Source organism: Mustela erminea, chromosome 2 (assembly GCF_009829155.1).
Source record: "Mustela erminea isolate mMusErm1 chromosome 2, mMusErm1.Pri, whole genome shotgun sequence".
Lineage (NCBI taxonomy): Eukaryota > Metazoa > Chordata > Mammalia > Carnivora > Mustelidae > Mustela > Mustela erminea.
In genome coordinates this window covers 42,964,957-42,984,558 of record NC_045615.1, presented here as the reverse complement: position 1 = coordinate 42,984,558, position 19,602 = coordinate 42,964,957, and positions in this window count along the sequence as shown.

Here is a 19,602-nt window from a genome sequence, read left to right as displayed (position 1 = left end):
CTAGGAATACATCCATTTCTTCCAGATTGTCAAATTTGCTGACATACAGTTGCTCATAATATGTTCTTATAATTGTTTGTATTTCTTTGGTGTTGGTTGTGATCTCTCTTCTTTCACTCATGATTTTATTTATTTGTGTCCTTTCTCTTTTCTTTTTGATAAGTCTAGCCAGGGGGTTGTCAATCTTATTAATTCTTTCAAATTAATTAATGCTCCCCCCTCTCTGGTTCATTTTCAAAGAACCATATCCTAGTTTCATTGATTTGTCCTATTGTTTTTTTGGTTTCTATTTCATTGATTTCTCCTTGATCTTTATTATTTCTCTTCTCCTGCTGGATTTAGGCTTCTTTGTTGGTCTTTCTCCAACTTCTTTAAATTTAGGGTTAGTTTGTGTATTTGAGACCTTTCTTGTTTCTTGAGAAAGTCTTGTACCGCTATATATTTTCCTCTCAGAACTGCCTTTTCTGTGCCCCACAGATATTGAACTGTTGTGTTTTCATTATCATTTGTTTCCATGAATTTCCTCAATTCTTCTTTCATTTCCTGGTTAACCCATTCATTCTTTAGTAGGATACTCTTTAGTCTCCATTTATTTGGGTTCTTTCCAGATTTCCTCTTGTGATTGAGTTCTAGTTTCAGAGCATTGTGGTCTGAAAATATGCAGGGAATGATCCCCATCTTTTGATACCAGTCGAGACCTGATTTATGACTCAGGATGTGATCTTTCTGGAGAATGTTCCATGTGCACTAGAGAAGAATGTATATTCTGTTTCTTTGGGATGGAATGTTCTGAATGTATCTGTGATGTTCATCTGGTCCATTGTGTCACTTAAGGCCTTTATTTCCCTGTTGATCTTTTGCTTGGATAATCTGTACATTTCAGTGAAAGGAGTGTTAAAGTCCCCTACAATTATTGTATTATTGTTGATGTGTTTCTTTGATTTTGTTATTAATTGGTTTATATAGTTGGCTGCTCCCATCTTAGGGGCATAGATATTTAAAATTGTTAGATCTTCTCATTGGAAAGACACTTTGAGTATGCTATCATGTCCTTCCTCATCTCTTATTATAGTATTTGGCTTAAAATTGAATTGATCTAATATAAGGATTGCCACCTCAGCTTTCTTTTGATATTCGTTAGCATGGTAAATTGTTTTCCATGCCCTCACTTTAAATCTGGAAGTGTCCTTGGATCTGAAATGAGTTTTTTGTAGACAGCATATTGATGGATTTTGTTTTTTTATTTTTTCTGATACCCTGTGTCTTTTGATTGGGGCATTTAGCCCATTTACATTCAGGGTAACTATTGAGAGATATGAATTTAGTGCCATTGCATTGCCTGTAAGGTGACTGTTACTGTTTATTGTCTCTGTTCCCTTCTGATCTACTACTTTTAGGCTCTCTCTTTGCTTAAAGGACACCTTTCAATATTTTATGTAGGGCTGGTTTGGTGTGTACAAATTCTTTCAGTTTTTGTTTGTCCTAGAAGCTTTTTATCTCTCCTTCTATTTTCAGTGATAGCCTAGATGGATATAGTATTCTTGGCTACATGTTTTTCTCATTTAGTGCTCCAATATATCATGCCAGTTCTTTCTGGCCTGCCAGGTCTCTGTGGATAAGTCTGTTGCCAATCTAATATTTTTACCATTGTATGCTACAGACTTCTTGTCCTCAACTGCTTTCAGGATTTTTTTCTTTGTTGCCAATACTTGTAAATTTCATTATTAGATGATGGGGTGTGGACCTATTTTTATGGATTTTGAGGGGGGTTCTCTGTGCCTCCTGGATTTTGATGCTTGTTCCCTTTACCATATTAGGGAAGTTCTCTACAATAATTCTTTCCAATATACCTTCTGTTCCCCTCTCTCTTTCTTCTTCTTCTGGAATCCCAATTATTGTAATGTTGTTTTATCTTATGGTATCACTTATCTCTCTAATGCTCTCCTCGTGGTCCAGTAGTTCTTTGTCTCTGTTTTTCTCAGCTTCTTTGTTCTCTGCCATTTGGTCTTCTATATCACTAATTCTCTCTTCTTCCTCATATATCCTAGCAGTAAGAGCCTCCATTTTTTTATTGCACTTTATTAATAGCTTTTTAAATTTCAACTTGGTTAGATTTTAGTTCTTTTATTTCTCCAGGAAAGGCTTTTATTTCTCAAGACAATGTTTCTCTAATATCTTCCATGCCTTTTTTGAGCCCGTCTAGCACCTTGAGCATCGTCATCTGAACTCTAGATCTGACATATTACCAATGTCTGTATTGTAGGTCCCTGGCCTTTGGTACTGCCAAAAGGCCAGGGACCTAATTTTTAGGTCTTAATTTAAATATATATATATATTTTTTTTAATTTTGTGGTGAGTTTTTCCACCTTGTCATTTTATCCAGATAATATATGAAGGAGCGAATAAAATACTAAAAAGGTGGCAAAGACCCCAGGAAAATGTGCTTTAACCAAATCAGAAGAGACCCCAAGTCATGCGGGGAAGAAAGGGGGTAGAAAGAAGTTCAGAGAAAAAAAAAATTTAAAGAAAAAATATTAAAAAAGAAAAAATATATATGTTAGATTGGTAATAGAACAGGGTCACCCACTTAATTTTGAAAGTATTTTGTTCTCTTAGAAGAAACTACCTCCCAAATGTTAAAGAATGAAAAACATATAGAAGTGTAAACATGATGAAGGGATGGAATGACTATAAAGATGAAAAAAAATTATTTTTAATTTCTAAAAAATGAGTTGATAAGTTGGTTGGGAGAATAATGAAAAAGAAAGTGGAGAAAATTTGCTTAGGCTGAAGACCAGAACAAAGCCCTGTGTTAGATTTAGGGTATATTTTGATCTATTAGAAGACGTTGAATCCCAAATTTTTTAGAAGAAAAAACCCTATGTGTATACTAAAAATAAAGTTAGATACAATGAAGGATAAAATATGATTAGAATAATGAAGTTTCAAAAAAGATTTTTATGAAAGGTATTATTAAGATTAACTAATTTAAAAATGTTAAAAGAGGAAATGGTAAAAGTTTTTAAAAATTAGCATAAGAAAAAAATAAAATTATAAAAATTATTTAACTTTGCAAGACTAAAGAATCATGGGGAGAAAGCCATGAATTCCATGCTTTGCTTTCTCCTTCTCTGGAATTCTGCTGTTCTCCTTGGTAAGAGAACTTGGTTGTGGCTGGATTTCTTGCTGATCTTCTTGGGGAGGGGCCTGTGGCAGTGATTCTTACGTGCCTTTAACCGAAGCAGAATTGCACCGCCCTTACCAGGCGCCAGGCTAAGTAATCCACTTGGGTTTGCTTTCGGGAGCTTTTGTTCCCTGAACACTTTCTTTAGAGTTCCAGAGGATGGGAATGAAAATGGCTGCCTCCCAATCTCTGGCTGGGAGAAGCCGAGAGCTTGGGGCTCCACTCTTCAATGTGCCCTTGGAGAAAAGCACTCAATCATTCCTGTCTCCTGGCCTCTGGCTGTGCTCCGAGCTCACCCAGACACCCTCAATCCTTCAGTGACCCTGCGGGACCTGAGGCCATACTGTCTCTTCGTGGGCTTCACCCCAGCTTAGCCTCTGGAGCAATGTCCCTCAGTGGAGCAGACTTTTAAAAGTTCTGATTTTGTGCTCCGTTGTTCCACCACTTGCCAGGAGCCAACCCCTCACCCTGCAGTCTATCTTCCCATTACTTTGGATTCACTTTGCCAGTCCTACCTTTCAGAAAATGGTCAATTTTCTCTTTCTAGAATTGCTGCTCTTCTTCTCTTCAATCTCCTGTTGGATTTTTAAGTATTCAGAATGGTTTGATAAGCTCTCTAGCTGATCTCCTGCTACCTGATGTCATCTCAGTCTGCTACTTCTCCACCATCTTGACTCCTCTCAAAAATATTTTTATAGATACCTCTTAGAAGTACTTGGATTCATGTTCTGATGAGAAATGTGTCCTATAGTCTTATAGCTATAAATGGTTGCAATAGAGACTGCCTCCAGACACAGCTTTCCACTGGCTATATTGATACCTTAAATAGCGTTGGGTTCTGTGACTAAGAAGGAGGAAGAGAATGAATTTGGGGACAATAAATAGTTTTTGCCACAGGGTATCTTGGAAACATCAGGTATACACATATACCTGGAGGAAAGGATATAGTAAGTATCAGCAGCTTGCAATCAGATTGTAGAGAGTCTAAAATTCCAGGCTTAGGAGTTGGTCTTCATTTGGTATCTAATAAGAAGCTATAGCATGATGAAGGGGGCTTGGGGGAGCTCAATGTAAGGATGGCTTCAGAGTTAGAGAATTTTAGTTCTAGAACTTTTGTAATATAGCAAGATATTGAAAAGGTCAGAATGCTGCTTGAATGGTGACAGCAAAGAATTAAATAAGAGAAAAAAAAGAATTAAATAAGAGAGATATTTTAAAGGAAGAATCCAATTATGTGTAAAAATCCCAACACTGGAGGGTATGCAGAAAGCCACAGTCTCCTTCATCCTTACTTGAAGTCAAAATTCTTAAAACACAACCACCATTACTGGCCAGCTACTAATGTGCCCACACAGTGGAGGGCCACATGCAGCCCCTCCATGAGAGGAACCAGTAGCGATCTCAGGACTCAATGCTTGAAAGCCTGACTCACTGTCATGTCCCCTTCCTCCTCAAGAGGTTGGAGATACCTAGCCCAAGATCAGAGAGATCTGCAGGCAGCCTTAACTTCTGCCACGGGGCCATAGCAATAGACAACCTGAGGTAGGGGATCAGCCAGGTGAGAAACCCAATGTGGAAAAATAACCTTTTTTCCCTACCCAGTCAGAGAGTTGTCAGGAAAGATTCTACTTCAGTGACCATGGAAAGAAAGAAAGAAATCCCTAAAGTTTTTTCTCAGAAAGTTGGGCTATAGAACAAGTGATTCACTCTCAATGTATTTTGAGATGTTGCCAAAAGATCTACTTTTAAAATTTTATCTGTAAATATGACATGACAGTAATAGAACAAAATCTCCTGAATTGGAATTTATTAGGAAGAGTAGAGAAAAGGAAGAAATTTAAAACCTATGACCATGTAGCAATTTCCCATCTTTTAAAAAAGACTAATATGACATTATTTACTTTCTTAATAGAAGACAAAGTTGAACTTCTGACCTCAGACTGTGGCTTATGTCTATGAATTTTCTTCTAATCATGTAAGCAATTATTTGATGAAACCACTTTGGAAGGAAATGAGATCATTACTAGGAAGCAAATCCTTCTTTTTCTAAAATAAATCTCTTAAGAATTCATATATCCGAGGGGGACAAGATGGCGGGGAGGTAGGAGGAGGAGCCTTTTCAACCTGTACCCTAAAGTGAGCTGATTACCTACCAAAGAACTCCAATCACCCATGAAATCAGCGTGAGATCAGAATTATACATGTCTGGATCTCTACAGGGGCAGAAGACACCAGTGGGCAGGTAAAGCGGTGTGGGAACGGTGGACTGATATCAGAAGATAAACAAAAGGGGGAGTGAGCCACCAGAGGCGACCGGTTGGAAAGTAATACCCCCAATACAAGCGAGAGTGCCCTGCATCTGGGGACTAGCATTAACTTGGAGACTGGTTGAAAGCACTCCAAAAGAGCAAAGGATTTCAGGGGGGTGGGAATTGTGGGAATCGGGGTGGCTAGGGACAGGGGCTTAAGTCCCCGGTCCCAGGACAGCCTCCCTTGGCACTGAGCCAGAGAGTGCGGTGGAGAAACAAGGTCTTGGTCCCTAAGCGGCCAGCGCACCCGAGAACGCATGGGGTCCGGCTCCTGTGAGGGGATGGGAGCCATGCGGGACAGCAGAACACGCGAGCCCTGCTATAGAGCCTGAGATGCGTGTGCCCTGCATCCTCCCCTGAGAGAGGTACAAAGGCCCAGCTGGCGCCCTTTGATACGCGCCATTGTTTCAGAGCCTAAGATCCGTGCACCAAACTCTCTCCCCAGAGAGGTCCACGAAGGCCCAGCCTGATGCTTTCAGACCTGCGCCCTGTTCTCAGAGCCTGAGACCCACGCGTGACCCACAGCCTCACCTGAAAGAGGTGCGTGCAAGCTGGGTCCTCTTAGACCCAGAAAGACCAGGTACTCCCAGCTCCAGCCAGCGAGAAAATCTCAGTGTGTGATTGCTGCTTGGAACCTCTCTGGCAGTCTGGAGCTGTCCAGACAGCCGCCTCTGCCCTGGCTTTGGGTACAAGCAAAAGATCCTGCATCCCCAGGGACCGTGACTTGGAATCTGCTCTGCAGCGGCCAAGGGGGAACTTATTTGGGCTCTGCAGCCAGACTGAGGCTTCTCTCTGAGAAGGAGGTCAGGGTGCATGCAGTTTGTTTTCCTCTAAAACTACAAAAACCATCAAAAGCGGCCAAGGTGAGAGAAATAAAAAGTGAATAAACATAAAAACCGCCAGAGAACAAAAGCCTGAAAAAAAAACAGTTTCCTCAGAGCCCACCCCCTTGAGGGGGGCGGGAGGACTTAACTCAGGGAACATCACTGACTGAAAACCCACAGGGCAGGCCCCTCCCCCAGAAAACAAACCAAGAAAGGAGAAAAAAAAAAAGGACAAGAGAACAACCACCACTATTTCATGGGAAAACTTTTATTTTTTACTCGTTCCCACTATTTTGGTTCATTTTTTTTTAAGATTTTATTTATTTATCAGAGAGAGAAGGGGAGAGAGCGAGCACAGGCAGACAGATTGGCAGGCAGAGGCAGAGGGAGAAGCAGGCTCCCTGCTGAGCAAGGAGCCCCATGCGGGACTTGATCCCAGGACGCTGGGATCATGACCTGAGCCGAAGGCAGCTGCCCAACCAACTGAGCCACCCAGGCGTCCCTTTTTTTTATATATAGATAATTTTTTTAACCTCTTTACCATCACAGTGAGCTGTCCAGTACATCAAATTCCATAATAACCTCCCAACCTGAACTTTTTGATACATACACCGATGTTTTTCTTTTGCATTTCTATTTTTTGAATTTCTTTTTTTTAATTTTAGTTTAGTTTTGTCTAGTTTATTCCTTTTTTATTTTTATTTTCTAATATTCATATAGAGTTAAACTTCAAAGTAATCCCCTTTCCCCAATCAATACTACCCCTATAGGTAAACCAATTTTTAATCCCCCTTTATCTTAGGAAAGTTGAGTCCTTTAACAAAGATATCAAGATGCATCCAGGAAGAATCAAAACAAACTTCCTCACCCACACTGAGAATTTAGAACCACACTCCCATCTTTTTCTTCCACCACTGTTTCTGTGTTTTTGTGTTTGTCCTGACAGTATATAAATCTTTCACTTGGGGTTCTTTTTGACGAGGTTCTTCCTTTATTTGCATATATATATATTTTTCTCTTGTCATACACTTTTATCAGTCTTTTTGTTTGTCTGTTTTTGTTTTGTCTGTTTTATCAGTCTTTTTGTTTGTTCAGCCCATTTGGGCTGAACCTTCTCTTTCATCTTCCCTTTCTTTCCTGTCTCTCTCTCTCTCTCTCTCTCTCTTTTATTTTTTCTTTTTCTTTTCTTTTGTCTCTCGTTTGGGTGGGGAATCCAGATTGCTCAAAAGTGTTCCAGGGTGCACCTTGACTGCACTACAGTCAGTACATCCAGCTACCTCTGCTTTCACTCATCTCTCACCAAAATGACTAGGAGGAGGAATGCCCAACAGAAGAAAAATACAGAGGATGGACCTTCTGCAACAGAGCTAACTGCTATCAACATAGACAATATGTCGGAAAGAGAATTCAGGCTAACAATTATCCAGGCAATAGCTAGGTTGGAGAAAGCCATGGATGACCAAACGGAATTGATTCGGGCCAAACTGAAAATGACCAGAGATCATGTTTTAAATGTTAGGGAAGAGCTGAAAGCTACCAGGGCTGAGGTTCACAATGCTCTCAATGAGTTCCAATCTAATCTAAATTCTCTCAAAGCTAGGGTAACTGAGACAGAAGATAGAATTAGTGATCTGGAGGACAAACAGATAGAGAGAAGGATCAGGAGGAAGCCTGGAACAAACAGCTTAGAAACTACGAAAACAGAATCAGGGAAATAAATGATGCCATGAAACGTTCCAACATCAGAATTATTGGAATCTCTGAAGGGGAGGAGAAAGAAAGAAGTCTAGAAGACATAGTGGAACAAGTTCTTCATGAAAATTTTCCCAATCTCGTGAATGGAACCAGCGTTCATGTACTGGAGGCTGAACGGTCTCCACACAAGATTATACATTCCAAAAAAACATCATGACACCTGACAGTCAAATTGAAAAATCATATTTGTAGGTATAATCTCTTGAAAGCCGCTAGGACAAAGAGGCTCCTTACTTACAGAGGAAAGCCCATCAGAATAACGTCAGACCTGTCCACAGAGACCTAGCAAGCCAGAAAGGGCTGGCAAGATATATTCATGGCACTAAATGAGGAGAACATGCAGCCAAGAATACTTTATCCAGCAAGACTGACATTCAAAATGGATGGAGAGATAAAGAGTTTCCAAGACCAGCAAGGCTTAAAAGACTATGCAACCACCAAGCCAACACTGCAGGAAATATTAAGGGAGGTTCTATAAAAGAGGAAAAATCCTAAGAATAGCATTGAACAGAAATATAGAGACAATCTACACAAAGAAAGACTTCAAAGGTAACACGATATCAATAAAAACATATCTCTCAATAATTACTCTCAATGTGAATGGCCTAAATGCGCCCATAAAATGGCACAGGGTTGCAGATTGGATAAAATGACAGGACCCATTCATATGTTGTCTACAAGAGGCCCATTTTGAACCTAAAGATACACCCAGGCTGAAAGTGAAGAGATGGAGAAGGATTTTTCATGCCAGTGGGCCTCAAAAGAAGGCCAGGGTAGCGATTCTCATATCAGACAAATCAGATTTTAAACTAAAGACTGTAGTCAGATATACAGAAGGACACTACATAATCCTTAAAGGGACTATCCACCAAGATGATCTAACAATTGTAAATATCTATGCCCCCAATATGGGAGCAGCCAATTACATAAGAAAACTGTTAATCAAGATAAAAAGTCATATTGATATGAATACACTAATAGTAGGAGATCTTAACATGCCTCTTTCAGAAATAGACAGATCATCAAAGCAGAAAATCAATAAAGAAACAAGAGCATTGAATGACACATTGGACCAGATGGACCTCATAAATATATAGAGAACATTCCACCCTAAAACAGCAGAATACTCATTCTTCTCAAGTGCACATGGAACATTCTCCAGAATAGACCACATACTGGGTCACAAATTAGGACTCAACCAATACCAAAAGACTGAGATTATTCCCTGCATATTCTCAGATCGCAATGCTTTGAAACTGGAGCTCAATCACAAGGAAAAGTTCCGAAGGAACTTAAACACCTATAAGTTAAAGACCACCTTGCTTAAGAATGCTTGGATCAACCAGGAGATCAAAGAAGAACTGAAACAATTCATGGAAACCAATGAGAATGAAGACACTTCAGTCCAAAACCTATGGGATACAGCAAAGGTGGTTCTAAGGGGGAAATACATAGCCATCCAAGCCTCCCTCAAAAAAATTGAAAAATCCAGAATACACCAGCTGTCTCTACACCTTAAAGAACTGGAGAATCAACAACAAATCAAACCAACTACACACATAAGAAGGGAAATAATCAAGATTAGAGCTGAGATCAATGAGGTAGAAACCAGAGATACAGTAGAACGTATCAATAAAACTAGAAGCAGGTTTTTTGAAAGAATCAATAAGATTGATAAACCATTGGTGACACTAATCCAAAAGAAAAGAAAGAAAGCCCAAATTAATAAAATTATGAATGAAAAGGGAGAGATTAGAACCAACACCAAGGAAGTAGAAACAATCATCAGAAGTTATTATCAACAGTTACATGCCAATAAGCTTAGCAACCTAGATGAAATGGATGCATTCCTGGAAAACTATATACTCCCAAAATTGAACCAGAAAGAAATTGACACCTGAATAGACCAATATCTAGTAACGAGATTGAAGCAGTGATCAAAAACCTCCCAAAAAACAAGAGCCCAGGACCTGAAAGATTCCCTGGGGAATTCTACCAAACTTTCAAAGAAGAAATAACACCTATTCTCCTGAAGCTGTTTCAAAAGATTGAAGCAGAAGGAAAACTTCCAGACTCTTTCTATGAAGCCAGCATTACCCTGATCCCCAAGCCAGGCAAAGACTCTACCAAAAAGGAGAATTTCAGACCAATATCACTGATGAATATGGATGCTAAGATTCTCAACAAGATCTAGCAAACAGGATCCAACAGCACATTAAAAAGATTATCCACCATGACCAGGTGGGATTTATCCCTGGGCTACAAGGATGGTTCAACATTCACAAATCAATAAATGTGATAGAACAAATTAATATAAGAGACAAGAACCACATGGTTCTCTCAATAGATGCAGAAAAAGCATTTGACAAAATCCAGCATCCGTACCTGATTAAAATGCTTCAAAGTATAGGGATAGAGGGAACAATCCTGAACTTCATATAATCTATCTATGAAAGACCCACAGAAAATATCATCCTCAATGGGAAAAAGCTCACAGCCTTCCCTTTGAGATCAGGAACAAGACAAGGATGCCCACTTTCACCACCCTTGCTCAACATAGTATTAGAAGTCCTAGCAATAGCAATCAGACAACAAAGAGAAATAAAAGGTATCCAAATTGGCAATGAAGAAGTCAAACTCTCTCTCTTTGCAGATGACATGATTCTTTTTATGGAAAACCCAAAAGACTCCACCCCCAAACTGCTAGAACTCATACAGCAATTCACCAACATGGCAGGATACAAAGTCAATGTACAGAAATTAGTGGCTTTCTTATACACTAACAATGAAAATACAGAAAGGGAAATTAGAGAATCGATTCCATTTACTATAGCACCAAGAACCATAAGATACCTGGGAATAAACCTAACCAAAGAGGTAAAGGTTCTGTACTCGAGGAACTACAGAACACTCATGAAAGAAATTAAAGAAGATACAAAAAGATGGAAGACCATTCCATGCTCTTGGATCGGAAGAATAAACATTGTTAAAATGTACTGCCTAGAGCAATCTATACTTTTAATGCCATTCCGATCAAAATTCCACCAGTATTCTTCAAAGAGCTGGAGCAAATAATCCAAAAATTTGTATGGAATCAGAAGAGACACCGAATTGCTAAGGAAATGTTGAAAAACAAAAATAAAACTGGGGGCATCACGTTACCTGATTTCAAGCTTTATTACAAAGCTGTGATCACCAAGACAGCATGGTACTGGCATAAAAACAGACACATAGACCAGTGGAACAGAGTAGAGAGCCCAGATGTGGACCTTCAACTCTATGGTCAATTAATCTTCAACAAAACAGGAAAAAATATAGAGTGGAAAAAAGACAGTCTCTTCAATAAATGGTGCTGGGAAAACTGGGCAGCTATATGTAGAAGAATGAAACTTGACCATTCTCTTACACCGTACACAAAGATAAACTCAAAATGGATAAAAGACCTCAACATGAGACAGGAATCCATCAGAATCCTAGAGGAAAACATAGGCAGTAACCTCTTCGATATCAGCCACAGCAACTTCTTTCAAGATATGTCTCCAAAGGCAAAGGAAACAAAAGCAAAAATAACCTTTTAAGACTTCATCAAAATCAAAAGCTTCTGCACAGCAAAGGAAACAGTCAAAGAAAAAAAAAAACAAAGAGGCAACCCACGGAATGGGAGAAGATATTTGTAAATGACAGTACAGACAAAAGGTTGATATCCAGGATCTAGAAAGAACTCCTCAAACTCAACACACACAAAACAGACAATCATATCAAAAAATGGGCAGAAGATATGAACAGACACTTCTCCAATGAAGACATACAAATGGCTATCAGACACATGAAAAAATGTTTATCATCACTAGCCATCAGGGAGATTCCAATTAAAACCACATTGAGATATCACCTTTTACCAGTTAGAATGGCCAAAATTAACAAGACAGGAAACAACATGTGTTGAAGGGGATGTGGGGAAAGGGGAACCCTCTTACACTGTTGGTGAGAATGCAAGTTGGTGCAGCCTCTTTGGAGAACAGTGTGGAGATTTCTCAAGAAATTAAAAATAGAACTTCCCTATGACCCTGCAATTGCACCCCTGGGTATTTAACCCAAAGATACAGATGTCGTGAAAAGAAGGGCCATCTGTACCCCAATGTTTATAGCAGCAATGGCCACAGTCGCCAAACTATGGAAAGAACCAACATGCCCTTCATTGGACGAATGGACAAGGAAAATGTGGTCCATATACACTATGGAGTATTATGCCTCCATCAGAAAGGATGAATACCCAACTTTTGTAGCAACATGGGCGGGACTGGAAGAGATTATGCTGAGTGAAATAAGTCAAGTGGAGAGAGTCAATTATCATATGGTTTCACTTATTTGTGGAGCATTACAAATAGAATGGAGGACAAAGGGAGTTAGAGAGGAGAAGGGAGTTGGGGGAAATTGGAAGGGAAGGTGAACCATGAGAGACTATGGACTCTGAAAAACAATCTGAGGGGTTTGAAGTGGCGGGGTGGTGGGAGGTTGGGGTACCAGGTGGTGAGTACTATAGAGGGCATGGATTGCATGGAGCACTGGGTGTGGTGTAAAAATAATGAATACTGTTATGCTGAAAACAAAAAAATTTAAAAATTTTTTTAAAAAAGAATTTACATATCCACTTGTAAATGCTTAAAAAAACTGAATACATTAAAACAACAACAACAACAATTCTGATTTGTTCATCACTTCAGTGATTGCTATGCCTTGTTTAGCTGAATGAGATCCAAAACTACCTCAAAAATGTATTAAAAATAGCAAACCAAAAATGAACAGAGCATAGGCAATCAAAGCCAGACGAGTGTTAAAGTAGTCACACCATAAATAGAAGAAATGAGAAGATCAGGAGAAAAGGTAAAAGCAACAACCAGAATGCTTTTTTTTTTCCCCAAAAGACTTTTATTCATTTATTTATTTGACAGAGAGGGACACAATGAAAGAGGGAATACAGCAGGGAGTATGGGAGAGGGAGCAGGCTTCCCACTGAGCAAGGAGCCCACATTCAGGGCTCTATCCCAGGACCCCGGGATCATGACCTGAGCTGAAGGCAGACACTTAGCAACTGAGCCACCCAGGTGCCCCTGGAATGATTCTGTAACATGTACCCAGATTCCCAAGTGAGAAAATGGGTTACTTCTTACATTGTTTGAAGTTTTTTTGGAATGCTGCCATGGTTTACACATTCGGAGATGGTGAGAGTTGTTTCTTTGTAAAGCAGCATTCTCTCCTGTAGTAGGGGTGTGATTATAGAAGTAACACAGAGCAAACTGCCTTCTTACACTCCCCCTATAAGTAGGACTACATTGTAGGACCTCTAATTCCCAGGATTGATGAATCCCTTTGAGAATTGTTAAATTATCCCTTTTATGTTCAGCGGTCAGAGTGGTGTGTTCTATGATGAAATTTATCACTCTACAACTTAAAAAAAAAAGATTTTATTTTTTTATTTGACAAAAAGGGAAAAAAATCACAAGCCAGGATGAGCAGCAGATGGAGAGGGAGAAGCAGGCTTCCCATCGAGCAGGGATTCCCAATGTGGGACTCAACGCCAGGACCCTGGGATCATGACCTGAGCCAAAGGCAACTGCGATTTGGGCTGTGCATGTGCCTGGCATTTAGAGTGCTTTCTCACAGGGTTCTGGCCATGACCACCCAAGACCATGGTCCAGGCCCAGGTAGCTCCCCTGAAGGCCTCTGCCCCCAGAAACAAGTTCGCCGGGGGTTTCTGGCCTATTCTCTTGAGCTTTCTGCCCAAACTAATATTGATTTGGGCAGAAATCTCAAGACAATTGGCCAGCATTGTGTGGTGATTCGGTACACATGCATGCCCCGTGTTTGGAGTGCTTTCTCTCTAGGTGGGTGTTGCAACCTTCTGGGACCATGGGTCGGACCCATGAGGATCCCCTGAGAGCCCCTGATGAGGTGAACTCCCTGGGGGCAGAGTTGAGGGAGGGTGTCAGGTGGAGCCTCAGGCTCTGAGATTGTGGTCCAGGGGGCGCCAAAGGTGGGGGTGGTCTCAGAGGGGCATGCAGGTTTCTCCCGCTCTGAGAGTTTTACACAGCTCCAGACAACACTGTTTCCTCCTGGGTGACAGGCAGAGTCCTGGGGTATGGTTCAGGGGTACCCAGTCTGGAGGGCCTGGGGGCCAAGCCGCTCAGGACAGAAGAATGAAAACCCAACCTAGGTTTAGGGTTAGGGCCTAGGGGTATGGCAGGCCCAATCTGCTGGCGCAGAGGTGGGGTCCGTGGAGGACTGAGTTGAGTGCAGGGGTCAGATGGCACCTCAAGCTCTGGGGGTGGTCTCAGGGGGCAGGCAGTTTTTTCCTGATCTGAGGGTGCTGCACAGCTCCAAACGGCATGGTTTCCTCCTGGGTGGCAAGTGGACTCCTGGGGTGTGGCTCAAAGGGTGTGGCTGGGGGGTTTTGGGGTCCAGGCTTCTGGGAACATAAGCCTGAAAACCCAACCAAGGGTTAGGATTAAGGCCTAAGGGGCATGGCTGGCCTGATCTGCCAGCACTGAGGCAATCTTCCAGCAGGCTGAGTAGAGAATGGGGTTGGCTGGCATTCTGAGGTGATTCATGCTGTGCATGCACCTGGTGTTTAGAGTGCTTTCTCCTAGGGTTTGGGCCACGACAACTAGGGACCACAAGCCAGGCCCAGGCAGCTCCCCTGAAAGCCCCCACCACTGGAAGCAAGTTCGCTGGGGGTTTCAAGCCAATTCTCACGAGCTTTCTGCCCAAATCAATATGGATTTTGGTGGAAAGCTTGTGAGAATTGGTCGGCGTTTTGCAGCAATTTAAGCCTTGTACACGCTTGATGTTTGGAGCACTATCTCACTAGGTACATGTTACCACCTTCAGGGACCACAGGCCAGACCCATGAGGTTCCCCTGAGGACCCCCACTGAGGTGAGCTCCCCTGGGCAGAGTGGAGGGTGGAGTTCAGGCTGATGGTCAGGCTCTGGGTTTGTGGCCTGGGTGAGGGGCACCACAGGGGGGGGTGCAGGTTTCTCCCATTCTGAGGGTTCTGTGCAACTCCAAATGACATGGTTTCCTCCTGGGTGGCAGATGGAGTCCTGTGGTGTGGCTCAGAGTTCCCCAATCTGGAGGGCTTGGGGGCCAAGCCTCTAGGGACAGAAGCCTGAAAACCCAACCCAGGGTTAGGGCTTAGTGGCAAGGCAGGCCTGATCTTCCAGCGCTGAGGCAGAATCCCCAGGGGGCTGAGTACAGGGATGTGTTGGCTGCACATGAGCCTTGGTGTTTTGGGCCATGATCACTCAGTACCATGAGCCAGGCCTAGGCGGTTCCCCTGAAGGCCCCTACCATCAGAAGCAAGTTTGCTGGGGGTTTCTGGCCAATTCTCATGAGCTTTCTGCCCAAATCAATATTGATTTGGGCAGAAAGCTCGTGAAAATTGCCTGGCATTCTGCAATGATTCAATCCACACACCGTGTGTGATTTGGAGCGCTTTCTCACTAGGTTCATGTTGTGACCACGTGGGACCATGGGCCAGGCCTACGTGGTTCCCCTGAGTGCCCCATCTCCAGAGTGAGTTCGCTGGGATTACTGGCCAATTCTCACAAGTCTCCTGCCCAAATTGGTTTTGACTGAGATCTCTCAAGCATTGGAATAAGTTTTTTTTTAATTTATTATTTATTTGACAGAGAGAGACACAACACAGGCAGGGGGCAGGGGGAGAGGGAGAAGCAGGCTCCCGCCAAGCAGGGAGCCCGATGTGGGGCTCGATCCCAGGACCCTGGGATCATGACCTGAGCCGAAGTCAGACACTTAATGACTGAGCCACCCAGGTGCCCCTGGAATAAGTTTTCATGAGATTTGGAATAGATCTCACTGGATTTGGACTGAGGTCATGTGATGTCTCTGAGTTCTTGCAATATTTCAAATGACTTCTCACAAGATTTCTACCCAATTTTCATGAGAATTCTACCTAAATTGATAGATCTGGGTAAAATTCTCGTTAATAATTGCCCAAGTTCTCAGGAGATTTGGACTGAGATCTCTTGTGCTTTGAAATAAGTTCTCACAAGATTTGGACTGGGATCTCACAGGATTGGGACTGATATTGTGTGATGTCACTAAGCTGTCACAATATTTGAAATTCTCACAATATTTCTATCCAATTGTCACAAGAATTTTGCCCAAATCAATACTTTGGGCAGAATTCTCATTAGAATTGCCCCAGTTCTCAGGAGATTTTCAATGAGATCTCTCAAGCTTTGGAATAAGTTCTCATCTTATATTCAGAATGAGTTCTCATGATATTTGGGTAAAAATCTCACAAGTACTGCCTAAGTTCTCATGAGATTTGAACTGAGATCTCATACCTCCTGTGGTGGGAACCCACACTGCCCCTCCTTCCATCACCTCACAATGCAGCTCACCACTTCATCCAGCGACAAGAAAGGGCATTGTAGCATTTTCCAGCGTTTCACACTGGAACTCACCACTACCACCAGTGCAGGCAAGCAGCAGTGTCATGTCCCCTTGCTCCTTTCACAGTACAACTCACCACTGCCTCCAGTGGCACTCATCAGCACTGCAAAGCATTCCAGCGTCCCTTCTACTGCTGCTGATCACTGCCTCCAGTGGCGGTAACAGACACTGCCTCTCCTTCCAGCATCTCGCCCTACAGCTCACCACTGCCTCCAGTGGTAGGAAGCAGCACTGTCACTCCTTGCAGCATCCTAAACCACAGCTCACCAGTGCCTCCAGTGGCGGGATACTTCCCTGTCACTCCTTTCCGTGTCTCCCATGGCAGCTCAGCACTGTCTCCAGTGGTGATAGCTACACAGCCATCCATGGTCTTGCATTGCATCACAACACTGCCTCTCGTGGCCATCAGAAGGATTTCAAATCCTGGCGTCCCTTGCACTGCAGCTGACAACTGCCTCCAGGGGAAAGAACCAACATTTCCCTTTCTTCCAGGGTCTCACAATGTGGCCCACCACTGCCCTCAGTGCCTGCAAGTTGCACTGACACGTCTCCCAGAAGCTGTCCCAACGAAGCTCAGCACTGCCTCCAGTGACAGACTTCTGTACTGCCATGCCATCAAGCAGCTCTCATCATTCATATTTCCACCACTGGAGGCAGTGCTGAACTCCAGTGCAACAGACACTGAAAGATGAGGCAGTTCAGCTTGCTGCCAAGGGAAGCAGTGCTGAGCTGCAGTGGGCGGGACACTGGAAAATGTGTCACTGGAGCTTCGTGAATATGGATGCAGTGAACAAACAAAGTGCAAGGTGTGGGAAGGGGAGGCAGTGTGGATTTCCTTCACTGGAATCAGTGCTGAGTTGCAGTCTGAGGGACAGTGGAAGACGTGCCTGGGCAGCTTGAAACCAGTAGAGGCAGTTGTGAGCTGCATTGTGAGTCGGTGGAAGGCCCGACAGTGCAGGTTCATGCCACTGGAAGGAGTAGTGAGCTGCAGTGCGAGAGGCATGGCAGTGCTGCTTGCCACCACTGGAGGCAGTGGCAGGCTGCAGTGTGAAAGATGCTGGAAGAGGAATCAGTGCAGCCTGTCATCACTGATGGCAGTGGAAAGGTGCTGGGTGAGAGACTCTGAAAGGTGAGAAACTGCAGCTTATTTCTATAGGAGGGAGTGGTGAGCTGAATACTCTCTGTTTCCCCAAGCTCAAGAGTGGTGGTAACAAGCCCTGGAGCTGTCCACCCATTCACCATTGTGCCTGGTGTCCCCAGGATTGGTGGTAATAGGCTGTCAGGATGGTGCAGAAGGTGCCTTCTGATGGAGATCTGTAGCTGGGGGGAAACTAAACCTGATTCATGTTGCATTTGGAACCAATGAGTTGAGTGAATTTTTGCAAAGAGTATGTTCATGTCTCCGAAAAGGAAAATGGCATCAGTCAGCTTTAGGATGAAGTTAATTACCACTTAAGAAAGTTTCTTCATCTGATAGTGTTTATTACAGTGGGTCTAGGCTGTGGTGGAATGGCCAACATCTAGAGTTAGGTGGCTGTTTGTGGTCAGATAGAGACTTGGATGATGTCTTGTCCTTTATCAACGGTGATGTATCCTAATGGATCCGTCTTTTCATCCAAAGAGTTTCAATGAGGGCTGAGAGAAAATTCAAAATAATTCCAAGGAGACTTGGACGATTGAAAAGTGAAGCTTGACTTTCTAGTTTCACTAAATGGATCATCTAGATAGTTGGACATGCCATACTTTCTCTGCGGTTTCATGGGTAGTGAAGTCAGAAGGAGAGTCTTTGAGAATTCTCCTAGATAGAGGCATGCTGGTGGCTTCAAGGAGCTTGGCATCAGAAACACTGGGATGAACTTCTGTAGCTGCTTGCCTGATGCTGAGTGAGTCAGGTTATCCCACATGTTTTCTGTTTCCTTCTTAGGACATTGCAGGCAGGGAATGCTCTTCTTTAAGAAGAACCCTCCTGTACCATCAGTGGGCATGAGGGCTGTTGCAGCCACTCTAGAAAAGAGTATGGTGGTTCCTCCAAAAGCTAAAAGCTGAACAACCCTAGGATCCAGCAATTGAATTCCTAGATATTTACCCGAAGGACACAAAAATGTACATTCAATGGGGTACAAGTGCTGTGATGTTTATAGCAGCATTATCAACAATAGCAAAACGATGAAGGGAGTCCCAATGTCCATTCACTGATGAATAGAGAAAGAAGATGTGGAAGAGATTATATATATCTATATATAGATACATAGATATAAATATAGATATAGATATTCCACTGTGTGTATATATGTAAATATATATTTTGTATATATAATATATTACATATATTATATATATGCATATACTGCATATATTATATATTATATATTATATGTGTGCATGTAAATATATGTATTTGCATACATGTATATTTATATATATTTACATACATACAATATACATACATACATACAATATATTTGCATACATATATGAAATATGTATTTACATATATATTTACATTTACATATATATTTACATACATACATACAAATATATATATATATACATATATATATTTACATACACAACAGAATAGGACCCAGCTTCAAAAAGAATGAAATCTTACCATCAGCAAGGATGTGGATGGATCGAGAGTGCATTCAGCTAAGCAAAATCAGTAAGAAAAGACCAATAGTGTGTGACTTGACTCCTGCAATTTCAGAAAGAAAACAGATGGACATAGGGGAGAAAGATAGGCCAATGAGGAAACAGACTCAACCTTAGAGCACAAACCGAGGGTTGCTGCAGGGCAGGTGTGTTGGGGGTAAGTGTTAAATGGGTGATATCTATTAAGGAGGGCACTTGTTGTGGTGAGCTCAGCCTGTTCTATGCAGGTGAGGAATCACTAAATCCTACCCCTGAAGCAAAGGAATTAACACTGCATGGAAACGGATTGGAACTGAACTCAATGAAGAAAAGTAGACCATGTTCTACTTCATGAAGAGTGAGGTAAAAATAGAGTGATTTTCACTCTCCTATTCTGTTGATGATCACTTTCAAACACA